We start from the raw sequence: 15,698 nt of genomic DNA on the forward strand, positions 1-15,698 counted from the left end.
AAGGCTATGGTGACTACAAATGAGAGCTCTCTGTTCTCCTGGGGAAAAGTACAGGAGCTTCCTTTTAGATGAAATATTTGCTAGTCATCTGTTCCTTCTGGGACACAGAAATCACTGCATGGAGAAGAGATTGAAATCTGGGATATGGAGGAGACGGGGAGATGGAAATGGCAGTCTGGAGCACAGGAATCCATGGGAACCTTAGATCCCACTCAGGCTGTCCCAATGCCCTTGGAATAAGAGTAATTAGTAGTGTGGACAGGGAGTAAAAAATTGTCACTTTTATGGGAACATCACATCCTCACACATGCAAGTGCCCACAGGGTTTTCCTGCCTGCACAACTGACACTGAGGCATTTACAGGCTGGGTGTATCAGTCTCATGAACATGCCCTAGTCTGACTCAAGGGCTTTTTTTGCTAGGCTCCTGCATGGCCTTATCTTGCTGACCTTTGTTCTTTTTCAATTAACCAGCTTGGTGGATAAACAGAGACGCTTCTGCCTATTCCATACCTTGCTTTTCTGGCAAGTATCTTCCAAATCCTGTTATTGGCATTTTAAGTGCAAGTTTCCTTCAGGCACTAGAGCTTCTGACTGTGGGTCTTGCAAGCGGTGCCTTTTCCAGAATCCTGCAAACATAATTTATTTTCTGACTGTGGGCTCTGACACAACAGAATTTACTTCACAGGGTGACCTCCGCCTTTGCACTCACCTTTTGTGTAGGATCTCATCAACTTCAGATGTTTATGATGTGAATCTCTATCTGAGGTAGTCATGTTAAGCTCACCTTTTACCTAACGGAAATAAATACTTTTATAGTGAGATTTATCTGCTGTCTTTTCACCAGCAATTTAAGAATGAAATTAAATCATGCCCTAGCCATACCTTTTTTTCCTCTCCATTATTTAACATGAACAGTTAGTACCCCATTCAGATGTGAGTGTCTACATTGGGTAAATTTCACTCCAAGCAAATCCCTATGCAAGGGATTGTAATTTCATTTAATTTTCATTGACAGAATTGTAACTAAAAATCTCACCAGTTACATCTGGTTTGAGATTAATGAATTATTTTCTTATGACCAGCTTGTCTGTGTATTGGAATTGATCTGACCTATAAAACAGAATGAAAAGGGTTTGCAAAGCATGGGAGTAGGCTAATGTTTTTTAAAAAGTGTCATGATGTGTCTCTTTAAAGAAATCTGGATCACAAGTGTTTGAAAAACACATTGCTGAATAAGCAATATTTTAAGTCTAGAAGTCATAGAGACAAGACTTCTTGGTCTTACTCCTACCTGTAGCATCTAATTTGTGGCCTTCAGGTCACTTACAGCCAGCCAGTCTCCCAGGAGATAATGTGGACTTGTAGCAGAGACAAAAAGGAAATAAAATTAATTCTCAGTATCTTGAAAATTAGTTTTAAAAAAAGTCTTGAACTCAGTGCATAACTGTGATGTAAAACATTTCAGAGAACTGCTCTGAGGCTTAATTATCACAGCTGCAAAAGGCTCTGTGACCTACAAAAGTCAAGAAATAGTGACCTCAATCCTGATCACACTGATGTCAACAGAATTACAGCTAGCATGATCTGAGTCTCCAGACTTTGTTTTTAACCATTAATCCAAGCACCCACAAAATGCAAGACACCTGATAGTCAGTTTAATAGATATGTTTCTTTTTTGGAAGAACTTAGTAGCTCAATCCATGTGCAATTTTCCATGCACTGCCAGTTACCTGTAAGGTGAAGGATTTGGGCTCTCCACCCTTTTCTGTAGAAGCAGTCCTTCTTGGATGCTGTAATTTTTAATGGTTGTGAGCAGGAAAGGGATAGGAGTTTATGAGTACACATGCTGAACAAAAGCTACAATATCAATTTTCTGCACAACCACTTGCAAGGAACAAGGAAACAACACTTAACTTTCCTTAACTGTCATTGTTCAGGTCCCTGGTTCACACTCCTGATAAGGGTTAAATTATAATCCAATAGGCAAATTACTTTGAAAAGAGTGATTTGTTTACTATGGTGAATAACAGATGTTTGTTTCACGGACAAAACACATCACTGGTCAGATTTGTATCTTAAATTATTGAGGCCCCTACTTAATGGCATTGTCAGGAAACAGCAACATTTGTGGACAGATAAAGGGATTTAGGTGGGTCTTCCTACATCTCTTCTCATCAGCAGAACTGTCATCAACAATCACAGCTTTGGAGCAGGGAAAGTGAGTAACCTCATACATTAGCTGCAATATTAGGGCCAGTAAAAATGTTAATTTTCAGACATGAAATATTTGATATTTGCCAGCCATAATGATTGACAAAAACTGCATAATAGCGAGAGTGATAAATCTTATGCTCTTAAAATATGATTGGAGTGTTAAGAAATTTGTGGAATAACAGCAACTCCTGTCCTGCCATGCCTAGAAATGAGACTCAAACCAGCACCAGTCATGGATTAGACAGGGTGTGAAACACTTCGTAACACTCATATCCCAAAGTCTGAGAGGTAAAAGGCCTTTATACTGTATCAGTGGGTTTCTTTGCTAATGGTTGAAGCAACTCAGGTAACACACATGGGCTCCATGCTAGGAAAATACTCACTCTGGGGTGGGTCCCAGTCTGACAAGACAGTTTTGGGAGGACTTTGCAGGCGCCCTGCCCTGGCACAGCATCTCCACCATTCATGCAAGTGAGAGGGCAGAAGAAAGGGAGACAGCCTGGAAATCCCCACAGCCAGTCATACTGGGACTCGTCACTTGGGTACATGAGTCAGGTATACTGGCCAATAATTGGATGATGATGGTTGCGTGGCTTGCAAGGAAATGGGAAACTGCTATGTATCTTATAAATTCTATTGGTGCCTGCTGTGCTCACCTGGCTCCTGCTTGGATGTAACCAGCAGCTACTGCGCTTCCTTGAGGAAGTGGGGTGGATGGGGAGCTGGTGTGCAGGAGCTCCAGGATACAAGTGATTTTAGTCAACAGTTCTTTTCAACCCAAGAATACATAACAAAAGGCATTCTCAGGAATCCACTGATTAGCATCTGGGAATAGCTTGAATTTTATCATATAATCCAAGCCATGCAAACAAGATTTTTGTGCAGACACAGTAGAGGGTTTAGGCAAATGCACAGGCAAGAGCACAGCTGAAGACTACAATGCAGACCTATCCTGAAACCCTGATTCTTTTGTCTTGAGTACTTGTATCCAGTACAGACTGTGAATGAAACCCATCAATTTGAATAGACAAGATGAACAAAGAGAGATCCCAGGGTCAAGCAACAGGTCAAAATAAAAACAGATAACAGAGTCCAGACCTCTAAACTACCAGCCAATGACCCAGTTCACTGATTTGCACTGGTCTTCCTACAACCCATGTATGAGGTTAATGCAAGACGTGTTCTGCCTCAAGTAATGCAGGCAAAGAAAAAGCTGAGATTTAGTATATGAATGCAGATGTTTTTGGTGTAGGTTTACATATAGCTGTGCACGCTTTTATAACAGAAAGTACAATCCAAATCGGTATCTAGCTTGACTGTACAAGTATGCATGAGTGACCCAGCAATAACAAACTAACCCATGCATAATTTGGTGTTCATGAAAAACAGTACAATAAAAAGTTCATACAGGCCAATTCTTGTGGGCATCTCTGTAATAGTGAAAGGGCAGACATAGCCCAGCATTCACAAATCACCTTAAGGTAATAAACCTGAATATCTAGTACATACGGCTTCCCCCAAAACAGCAAGACAGCTTGTATGGCTCCTAACTTTCATGAGCACTCCTCTCATCCTACCATATAAATAAATTCCCACCAGAGACAGGGAAAAACCTGGATCAGGTAACCTTTCTGCTGCAAGTCTGCAAAAGAATGTATATAAAGAGAGGGGAAAACAGTGATATTGAAGGTTGTGGAAATTCCCAGATTCCTGCTCCAATGAATAGGGTGTTTTATCCTTGTTTCGGAGCTGCTGAAACCAGTAACAATAAGTAGTGGGATAACAGCAGGCCTGAGACTGGCAGCAATAAATGGAGCAGTAGGGAAAGATAGGCACATTTATAGCTGTTGTATGGAAGCCATTGAAAGGAAAATGAAGTATTTTACAGCCTAGATAACCTACATCATTTAAAGCTGGACAATACTGCTGCACACCTTCACTTCATACCTCTTCTAAACTCTGCAAGAAGACGCAGTGAATTAGACTTCATCACTGCTCCATCAACTTCAGTGCACCTTGCCACTGGTGTTACTTTGCCTCACCTCTGACTAGCTGTTCTGTGGTTACCAGACTTGCATTACCCAGAGCATCCTTGGCAGGGCCCTCAGAACACCAAGTGCTGGATATATGGCTCTGTAACACCTCCACTGCCCCATGGAGAGGGGCTTCCTTCCCCGGCAAAGCAGAACATGTGTCAAGTGAGGGACCTATCTCAGGCCTCAGGGACATTTCTTATCTTTTGGTGGGCTGATCAAGAGAAGAAGGATGGATTTAAAAATGTCACTGCCCTGATGCTCTAAGATGCATTCCTGCATCCAGCAGCTCCTTCCGTTTGTGCTCTCTTCTGTTCAGGTAACCATGACTTCTGCACTATGCTCACATCTCACCCGCTAACCTATTCATTCATCTCTCTATCTGCTTCTCAATTTATCCAACTTAAAAATCACTTAGAAACTGACACAAGCGCATTCACTCAGACACTGATGTTAATTTGAATGAATCAATCTGGATCATCCCCTTGGGTATGGTTCCCATTTATATTTCAAATCATGTTTCACAGATCCAGGAAATGGAAAATTAGTTCTTTTCAATTAAATTGGCACCTTCCATTAATGCCAGAGGTCTGCTGTTTAGTGCAGCAGCAATTAAACCAGCCCAACATGTTGATTTCTGCATTCTCCAATACTGTGAAGAAAATTATCTTTATAGAAAAAGACTGGAGACATTTTAGCTGAAGACATAGAAGAGGATAAACCATTTAATGCGTCTCTTAAAAAAAAAAAATAAAATAGTTCCCACAGATGATGTCATTTGCTTTCAGTGTCTGATAGTGTTACCTTTGAGCTGATTCTTTCTCCCCTGCTTTCTTCATCTCTGGTGGTGCTAGAATTCCTATATCTTTCTTATGCACATAGAGACATCAAGCAGGCCTTATTCTCCTCAGTCTTGATTATCCTATGCAGGAAAAGTCCATGGTCAAAAAATATGGGTCAGTAAAACCTTTCAACAGTCTCTATATGTGACATAGAAAACCAAGAAAGAATCAAAACAGATACATTCCTGCAACTCATATCTCTGCCTTCAGAAAGGCTGGAGAAACCAACATTACAAAGCTGGTTTGTCCAGCTTCTTAACAGCTGGGTGCTAAATTATGTGGTCAGATAAATATAATTTAAAACAATTTGATTAAAAAAGAAGAAACTGTTCATGGTACAGATGTACCAGATGTACTCATCAATGGATTGAAAGTGGCTCTTGGGCTGCCTATAAGCACACCTATAGCTAGATTATACTGTGCAAATGAGAATTCACACACCCCACATTAGACATTCCTCAAACATCAACAACAGTATAGACACACCAAACCATTTCAAAGAGGTAAGTGGTTTTGTCCAGATCCAGAGCCTGCTTTGTGTCACAGGAAGCCTCTTTTGCTTCAAGGGATGTAGTAGCTGCTGCATCTACAAAGGAGAAGGAAAAGTGGGAGTAGAAATCTAAGGTGTTCCTCCTGCACCAGAAACATGTAAATCACAACTATTTTTGACTTGGTGACTATGTGGAAAGAGCCCAGAGCTCCTGTATGGCCTCCAGAATGAGAAAGACTGGACAATTCTGACTGACCTGCTCTCTAAATCTCTCACATTTATAAGTTAACTTTCAATTCAAACTGAAAACATGACTGTAGGCCTTGGGTGACATCAGCTTGTACAAATTTACATTGTTTGAAGATATGATCCACTACCTTTAATCACAATATGTTCATTTATCTCATGAAGAATCTGGCATGTATTTACTGTTCTTCCCTTATCTTGATCTTCAGACTTTTATGAGAGGTAGGAAGTGTATACATTGGATCTGCAGTTTACCTGAGAGCTTCTCAATGAGAAATTGGCTTAAGTGAGACTTGGTGTTTATAAACAATTTACAGTCAGTGCTGGCTTTAAACACTCCCTATGATTCTTTTTTCGTGGCTCCTAAGAATAGCACCCTCCATTGCGTGATAAGGAAGCAGGAGTGATAGCAGTGTCTAGTGACGGCTGGTGGCTTGTCCACATTGCTCAGTGGAGCACAGGCACAGAGACACAGTCCAGCAGCATTGTGGCTTGCAGCACAAGCACAACAGATGCAGTGCAGCACAACACCTGCGAGGAAGGGTCTTTCCAAGGAAGCCTGCTGCTTCTAAACCAAAGCTAGTTTCTCCGAAGATGGCTGCTGTGCATCGTTCAGATGAACCAGCTTAGGCAGAACAGCTCAGAGCTAGTCCATGTGCCTATGTTGCATGAAGTAGACATATCCATGCCTTTTAAAACTCCCCAAATGACTGGACTGTGAAAGAAGGGTTTTAAGAAAGCTTCCACCTGCATGAAAACCAAGCAGAGAACCACACAAAAATCCTGGGTGAAGTGTGGAAAGAGGAGATCTTTAAACATAGGGCACAGAAGTAAGTAGTTTGAACCTGGAGCTTACATTTTGGGGTAGAAAACCAGAAAAATGTTTTAAAAAATCCAAGAGTAAAGAAAAATGTTTGAGTCTTTATCTCTTTGTAAAGAAAATAATTAGCTTGGATTGAGCCATTCTCTGGGAGTGTTTGCAAACCAAACATTACACAGCTGCCAAGTGCCTAAAAACCAAAATGTGAAACTGACCTAAAATAAAAGCAAAACTGATTGCTTTATTTCCATCAACACGGAAGAAGAACGATCAGAGGTCTAAATGCAGGATGGGTAAAGACCTCTAGTATGCGATTCGTCTGACATCTCAATGTACACAATGAAAAGGCCTCCTATACAAGCAAATGAAATACCTACACACTGTTCAGGTGATATTCATTTTATCCTAAAAACAGGTCAGAGAAATCATATCCTTGAAGTGCCTTTGATCAAATTATACACAGATGCCTAATATTGGGTGAGATGAGTTCTTTGCCTAATCTTTAGTATAAATCAATCTGCAACATTACAGTGCCCTTTTCAGTCAAACTAAGCATTTTAAAGAACAGGAGAAGCAAAAACAAGAACAAGATTTTAGAGATGGAGGAGATAAGGGAAGGCTGGAATTGCCCTGTGGTATCTGTGCAGTGGCAGTCGTTCCCCAGGTTTCTTGTACACCAAATGATTTTACCAAAGCTGGTTTTTGCTTCCCATTCAGGACTACATGTCTACAGGCACCAGCTAGGGCTTAGCGTGACATGTCTGATGAAGCTTCAGGTGCACTCAGACATTTTTTGTCCCACAGAAATGGGAACTAGATTACCACTGAGAAACTGGCAGCCATGCAGACCACATCTCACTTTCCTCAACAGCTGCATGGACGCTGCCACCAACCACAGACACCACCTAGTTTAGAGGATTGTGTGGGTGTTCATAGCATGCTAACAGCACTCTGCCACGTTAGTGGAGTGCATTAGAGATCTTATTTCTAAAAAATATATCTTAAATAGTCACTTCTCTCAGTATTTCTGGGAGCTACAGAATAAGGAACATTAATTCCACTTCACAATTAGCAAAGTTGAATTACATAGAAGTGAAAGGCTAAAGAGAGGTCTTACTCCTCCTTCCAAGATTTCCCAGCCTGTGTTTGTCCAGAGAATGAGTACAGCAGTTATTCCAACAAGATAAGCCTTTGTTTCCTTGGGGAAAGCAATACGAGCTTTATACTTGTTGGGAGAGTTTCCTGGTATAGTAATACCTATTGAAGTTGACTGGCAAATACTTCCTCGTGCAGATAAGGTTTGAATTACTCCAGAAACACACGTTCCTACAACATGATCCTATATTTCCTCTCTACTATACTTCACCGTTCCTCATATACCTAACCTATTACATTCAAAATCCTGTTCTTACCTTATTACGTACTGCTATGTGTGTCTGTGCACATGATTCAGCAACCTTACTGTCTTGGGTTAGAACTTGCTGAACTGTAAAGTGAGTTAACAGACAACTAACCAGACCCAAACTAGACCTGCCATGCCCATCCGATTGAAGGCATCTATGGCTACAAACTCAAAAGTTAGTATCTGTGTTTGTTAGTGAGTCAACAGATTACTGTGCAGGTCTCAAACCAGATGCAAGGTCAGTCACACCAGACCCTGCTTAATCAGCTGGCCTTGCTCGGAAATACGATAAGGGAGGGCAAGGCTGGGAGACGCAGCTCCTATTGGCAGTGTCTGACAGCTGCCTTTTACTGTAAAGCAAATGATGTGGGTGATTATAGGTGAGAAACTTGCTCACCCACCCACAGTTTGACTTTCTTTTTGCACGTCACTTCTTTGTGTAATGGCACTGCACAGTCATTCCAGCTGTAGGTACAGCTACATCCTTTAAAATAGATCATTCAGGTCTGATGTAATTTAACTGAGCTCAGCAGAGCTTAACCATGCTCTGCAGTTCTGCATCGCAGCTGGCATCCTCAGGGCTCTCCAGTGGCAATCTCTCCATAGGTACCTCAGCCCTCCAATTTAGAGGCTAGTGACATTCTCAAAATTGGTACAAGCTATTCAGCAGATGCTCACTTAGGATTAGGGGTGAAGGTTTGAAATCTCTGCCCCTCCTGAAGTGGCGCTACTAGATACCTTGAGGCAAGTCTTTTTCAAGCTCTGCAGGTACACTTGTCCCACTTGGTATAACTATTTAACATTCATGGGAATGGATCTTAAATGTCACATTTTCACATCCCCCATACCTTCACTAATGAATTATAGGGTCAATCACTGACTCACTCCTTTCACAGAATCACAGAATGTTAGAGATTGAGAGGGACCTCAAAAGATCATCTAGTCCAATCCTCCCACCAGAGCAGGAACACCCAGATGAGATTGCACACGAATGTGTCCAGAGAAGGAGACTCCACACCCCCCCTGGGCAGCCTGTTCCAGTGTTCTGTCACCCTCACTGTGAAGAAGTTTCTTCTCATATTTAAGTGGAACCTCTTGTGTTCCAGTTTGTACCCATTGCCCCTTGTCCTAATATTGGTTGTCACCGAGAAGAGCCTGGCTCCATTCTTGTGACACTCACCCTTTACATATTCATAAACATTAATAAGGTCACCCCTCAGTCTCCTCCAAGCTCCAGAGCCCCAGCTCCCTCAGCCTTTCCTCACACGGGAGATGCTCCACTCCCTTTAGCATCTTTGTTGCCCTGTGCTGGACTCTCTCCAGCAGTTCCCTGTCCTTCTTGAACTGAGGGGCCCAGAACTGGACACAATATTCTAGATGCGGTCTCACCAGGGCAGAGTAGAGGGGAAGGAGAACCTCTCTGGACCTACTAACCACCCCCCTTCTAATACACCCCAGGATGCCATTGGCCTTCCTGGCCACAAGGGCACAGTGCTGGCTCATGGTCATCCTGCTGTCCACCAGGACCCCCAGGTCCCTTTCCCCTACACTGCTCTCCAACAGGTCATTCCCCAACTTATACTGGTACCTGGGTTTGTTCTCCTTTCTATTCCTGCAACAAATATTTAGCTCAGGAGGCTGAGAAAGATTAACTTCTGTTTAGCCTGGGGCATTTGCTATAATACAGACTTCAATCTCTTAATTGCAATCACACAGAAATATGAACCTGTGTCACTTTGACCCAAGTGACTTCCCTAACCTGCTAGCTGTTTTGAGTTGTCTCTGGTTTCCACAAACAGAAAAGTGAAATGTAGAAGTCTGTCTCTGCAGAAGGATTTGTGGCCAAGTGCTGTGTGGAAACAGGTGCCTGCGTGAGTCAGTCAGATATTTCTACAACTATCCTTTGCTCTTTTAATTTCTGTGCTTTTTTTTTTTTTTTTTTTTTGCAGGCTTTCATGGACAATTCCTTGCTAAAGAGCAAGAGAGATCTCCTGGTTACGTATTTAACTATTCCTGTACGTTATATAGGAACATGCTTACCTTTCTCAGGGCTAAAGGCTTCACTATGGGACAAGTTCGTCTAATACCAAGATGTTATATAGTGTCTGAGAACCATGAAACGTTTAGTTCCAAGAAAGCTAACTTAATGACATCTGTGACAGCAATTCTTCACACTGCTGGCCACTGCCATCCAAGTACCAGACTATTCTTTCTCTTCCTATTTTAGTCATTCCATAAGAGCTAAATCCACATAAGGATTTACACACATAGTGATTCATCAAGCAAGAGAGTAATAGATCCCCACCTCTCAGCCAAGTTAATAATTTACGAGCAGTGAAACAGTTTCAAGAGTGACTGTGGTGGCCTGCTCATGAACCTTACGTAGATGGCACTCATGTCATGCTGCTGGCCTGCCCTACCTGAGTCAGAGTGGAGACTTGAAAACAGATCCCTCCTTCCCAGATAGGAGGATAGGAGCTCCAAGCACTTCATTTTTCCAAGACAAAGCATTGGCTTTACATCTAACATCTGGAAATAGTCCAGACAAAGGCACTTCACTGTACTTGAGTAAGACTTGGGTCCTGTCCACCTGTTTGGCTTTTTTTTTTTTCTTTTCCCACTGGTTTGGTTATCTCCTTTCATTATTTTCTGGATTCAGTCAATCCCACTCCATGCACAGCAGAAATATTGTACTGTTACTCTGAGAATTACAGGTTATATAGAGGGTGATGCAGATAGAGTGGTAAATATCCTTAGTTTTGAAATCATGCAGAAATTCTCTGACAGGTCCCAGACTTTCCAAAGTTTTAGTGCATCATTGTAACAAGAACACTGTAGTGTATACTCTTCTGTGGCTACTAGTTATCATTATATTTTATGTCACATCAAAGCCTCATATTCACTCTTTATCCCTTCAACTCATTGCTCAGCTGAAACATTCTGTTCTGAGCTCAGAAGGTGACAGTATCATGGAACAAACAGTAATAAAATCCGGGGGTTGATGGATCTCAAGAGAGATCCCCAGGGAAGACCATTCCCTGCTCAGTTCCCTTGGTCACTCATTGCTGCACAGTACTTCCTGAATTATTGCAACTAATGCTGTATCAAAAGGAGGACAAACTTATGTGAAGCCATCACCACCTTTTTCCAGGCTTTTCCTGAAATCTTAAGTGTTCTAAATTCCTTCAAATTCTCCACAAGCCAAATGAGTTTGGAGTGTGGCTGCAGCGGACACTGAAAGCTTCAGCTTTGCAGTGAATGACAACCAACCTGAAAGCAAGCCATCTGAGACCATCTGGGCCCCCTTCCCTCATGGAGAAGAGCAGAAGATCAGAACTGCTGCAGATATCAGGGAGATCTCAACCCTCTGCAGAGTTAGGATCCTAAAAAAAGAGAGTGTGAGCAGGAAAAGTAGTTCCTGCAAATCCTCTGCTCATCCTCCTTCTATTTACTTTTTATACAATGTTGGACCTAGCATAGTGGAGAAGACTCCTGGATGTAGTTCTTCCTGGCACAGAAGAAGGGTTTGAGCACACAGAGGAAAAGCTAGAGGAGCCGAGCTGATTTTGGCCTGGGAACAGTGAGAGAACTCGCACTGGAGCAAGACTGATTAGGCAGAGGCAAGAACAGAAGAAAGTGTGAAAAAGAAATGCTTTATGAAGAAGAAATCATAAGAGAAGAGATTGTTTTATTTGCTGGGAAAGGGGTTGGAGCTGTGTGGGGAATGTGCTGTAGGGATTAATGGGGCTTGGGAACACAGGCAGCACCATTTTTTTCTCTCTTTCTTTCATACAAACACACATAGACACAATGCTGTGCATTCCAATAACAGTTTGAAATTCAAAGGATAAACATTGAAAAGTATGCTCAGGATTTTTGAATCTCTGGACTAGGAAATGCTGTTAGATTTCAAAAGTTTCTCATCCAAACGATGATGATGCTTGGGTTTCCTTATTAAGTAAGATCTGAGATGGGGCGTTATTTTGGCTGTACCTAAACTGGTTATGTTCCATTAAACCCTTGACTTATATTCATTGCTTAATAAAGAGCAATTCTACCTTATTTTGAAGCCCATAACTATTTAAAATCCTCACTAAGCTTTGTTGACAGCAAAACCATGTAAAACCAAACTGCCAGGCACTGTCTGCAATAGTTTCAGTACATCAAACAGTCATGCACTCCATTTGCCTTATACAATTATATTTTTCTGTCGCAGTTGAGATGAACAAACAACATAGACCAAGTTCTTCCAGGATGAAAGTAGTAGATGCCATTTATTGCCACAAATGCATTTTTATACAGTTTTACCATTCATGTGTCTCTTTGCTATTGGTTACAAGTCACAGCAGTAACATCTCATTGGCTAATTTTGCTATCATCAATGTTACTATTTTACTCCCTTCTCTCTCACAGGTACACCTTCATATCTCCAGGTATTCCTTTACTCCCATCTTTCTCACGGGTAGGCCTTAATATCTTCAAGGCTAATTTCTGTTCCCATGCCCTGCGTCAGGGAATCCGTGGACCCACTGTAGTCCCCCACATTTCTCTGTGCTATACCTCATAAAATTAGCATTTTTATATTTTAACCCAAAGCATACTGATTTAAACTTGTATTTGGGAGGCACCATGTTCACCTATTTGAGGTGCAGGGGATCTGCAATGTTAGGATAATCTTCTAATTGGGAGTATCAGAAAGATTACCAGGAAAATGGATTAACCACAGTGTTAATCTGGACAAAAACTGAAATTCTTTAAAACCCCTGTCTTACAACTCCAACCTGTAATAGAGTTATGTACAGAATAATGGCAGTTATGGCACAATCATGCCCTTTTGATCAGCAGTTATCTAAATTGGGTTAATCCGAATTCTTTATTATACTGAAAGTTCCCCCAATTATCCATTCTTTGTTCATCATAGCCAGTTGGCCAAATGCTGCTTCACTGGATTTCTGCTTGCCTCAACTCATCCTTTCTTTTTGACCCTGTGTGCCTCCTTGTTCGGTTCCACATCTGTGTCTTCTTCAGTTTTACCTCTGGCGGCAGATTTGTACAACCTGACTTTATGCATTGAGTCTTTTTATTCACTCAGACACGTGGCTGTCTGAAGTCTTTGCATAATTACTGACTAAATTTAGACAGATTCATTTATTTAAGAGATGGTTTTTAAAGGCATTACCAAAAAGAAATGTATGAACCTAATTGAGTTTGATAAGCAGGTTCCTTCGGAATGAGTAACAAACTCCACAGGCTTGTCCACATTTCCTTTCCTATTATTTTCCCTTTCTTTCTGTTTTCATCTGTTACAAGTTACTTTGGTACACATGCTTTTGATTTAATTCAGCTATTTTGGAAACTTGTGTAACTCAACTAAATCTTATGTTCCAGTGAGTTTAAGTCAGTAGCAGGGAACATGAAAGAAACAGGTTGCATATTTCCATAAACAATAAAACAGTTTCAAAGCCTCTATCTTATACTGCATTGTTTCCGCCCCAAGAGGTAGTTCCAGCACCTAGACTCAAGCTCTATAGATCTACCTTTTTTTTTTTTTTTTTTTTAATTAGGAACTTCTTCTAGTACAAATTCCCTCAAAAATAAAGGTACCTTAACTCAAAACTTGGAAAGGAATAAAAAGTTTTGGAGATCACATTTGCAAGTATGTTAACATTGGCAGCTTTATAATACAATAATCCTATGAAACCTTGTTCAGCATTGATGATCTTAAAATAGCTTTTGTGTATTTTCTTGAAGTTCATTTTATCCTGTTCCAGTATGCATAGTTTCTGAATGCCACATTGCTACCATCCCCTCCAACAGTGACAACTTATCAGAGGTTCTTACTGTAACATGCATTGACATCAGAGGTACTTCTAACGGCTTAGTGGTAGCTTAAAACACATATATCAGTTTATCTCTGGTAAAAAAACAAACACTACCACCAAAAACCACCAACCAACCAAAACCCAAATCAACTGTTTGAATCTCAGTCCTAAGAAATGACAATTTTAAAAGGCATAGATATTGTTCTATTATAATAATTCTCTTTCTGAGAAACCTTTGAATTGTTACCCAGAACTTCGGAGCATGACAGATAGTTGCCTAGACATTCAAACTCAACTCCATTTCAACTGTAAGCTTCCATGTACTTACAAAAGAGATGTAACCACCACCCCCCCCCGCTTTTGAAAAAAATATATTTTAAAACCAAAAAGGTGCTCAACAGTAATCACAAAAATTATCTGTCCTGATACTACCTCACTACTGGAAGAGGAGACACTACCAAGCACATGGTTCCCTAAGCCACAGCCTAACAGTACTGAAAAAGACGAGTTTTTTATTGCATTCCCCTTTTCCATCAGGCAGAATATTTATTTACAGAGATAGCAGGCTCATATTATAAGACCTAATTACATTAAACTTTTGCCCCGATTCAATTAGTAAGTAGCCACCTGTACCGATTTAAGCCACTAATTTACAAAGGATAGACCAAAGTGAGGTTTGCCTTACCTGAAGCGTGTCAGAGATGAGGTGCTGAATCCTTTTGCTGGAACTTGTAGGCAGATATAAGACAATTATTGGTAGCTATGCCCAGCTAAAAAGCTGAACCTCATTGCACATTTTTGGAATAGCACAATGCTCTCTAAACATCTGGAGGAGACTCCCCTGCCAACAAATTGTATCTGACCTCTACTACCATTTGTATAAAGCTGTTCTCTGATAGAGAGATAAATAATTACTGGCTACAATTTGTCCAATGCAATGGAACTGAAATCTTGGTTGACAACTGCATAGACAAATGAAAATTCTGTAAGTTTGTATGAAAAACATATATAAATACACCATCCCATTGAGCTCACTTAGGCTGAAAACATCCATTTATTCTCTGGGGAGAACTGGACCTGCCAAGCCTGCTGAGAGTGCAACCTGAATGTTAATGGAGATAGTTTGGAAAGAGTGGCAGGCTGCAGACTATGTGGAGGAGAAGGATGGCTTGACCTTGAAACAGAATCACAGAATGGTTAAGATTGGAAGGGATCTCTGGAAGTCATCTCAAACTCCCCTCCTCAAGCTGGGACACCTAGAGATGGAGACTCCACCAAACTCTCTGACCAACCTGTGTCAGAACTCCTTACACTGAAAAAGCGTTCTCTGATGTTTAGGAAGAACCTCTTGCGTTTCAGTTTGTGCCCATTGCCTCTTGTCCTGCCACAGGGCAGCACTGAAAAGATCCTGGCTGCAGCTCCTCCAAACCTTCCCTGCAGATATTTACGTTGATGAAATCACCTTAAGCAGTCTGTTTTCTAGGCTAAACAGTCCCAGCTTTAAACCGAGCTGGTATATGAGTTGTGCAATAAAATATCAGTTGTAAGACAAGATTCCACCTGCCAACCACTGTGAGAAAACTGACAGCCTGGATTTTTTTGACTCAGACCATTATGGGAAAAGTGTATTTTTGTTCTAGTCTAGGGATCTTTAGTTTAGCCAACTAGACTTAAAAATTGTGCAGTTCTGGGCAGTCTGTACAATGTTGCTGTAACATCTTATTACATATTTCTGGACATCTCTCTCCCCAAGGGGTAAACATCTCTTTTGGTCTAGCTGAAAGAACCAGCATGAGAAACACTGAGGCTGAAGCGAGGACTTGTCCT

General features: G+C 41.2%; 1 protein-coding gene across 4 annotated transcripts in view; it reads right to left on the reverse strand.

The window, feature by feature from the left end:
- KCNK5 (potassium two pore domain channel subfamily K member 5) overlaps window positions 1-15,698 on the reverse strand; it is a 129,975-nt gene that overhangs the window by 98,715 nt on the left and 15,562 nt on the right. Inside the window, exons 2-3 of one of the 4 annotated variants that reach the window (XM_065058152.1) lie at window positions 5,578-5,677; window positions 1-5,171 (exon numbers count right to left, since the gene is read on the reverse strand). The exon at window positions 1-5,171 is cut by the window's left edge and continues 26,527 nt beyond it. The exons of 1 other annotated variant lie outside the window; for it this stretch is intronic. The gene's annotated coding sequence lies outside the window, so the exon portion shown is untranslated. Of the gene's footprint in view, window positions 5,678-15,698 lie in introns of all 4 variants that reach the window. 2 more of the 4 variants (XM_065058153.1, XM_065058151.1) reach the window with 2 other exon arrangements.

This window comes from Columba livia, chromosome 3 (genome assembly GCF_036013475.1).
Source record: "Columba livia isolate bColLiv1 breed racing homer chromosome 3, bColLiv1.pat.W.v2, whole genome shotgun sequence".
NCBI classification, from domain to species: Eukaryota; Metazoa; Chordata; class Aves; order Columbiformes; family Columbidae; genus Columba; species Columba livia.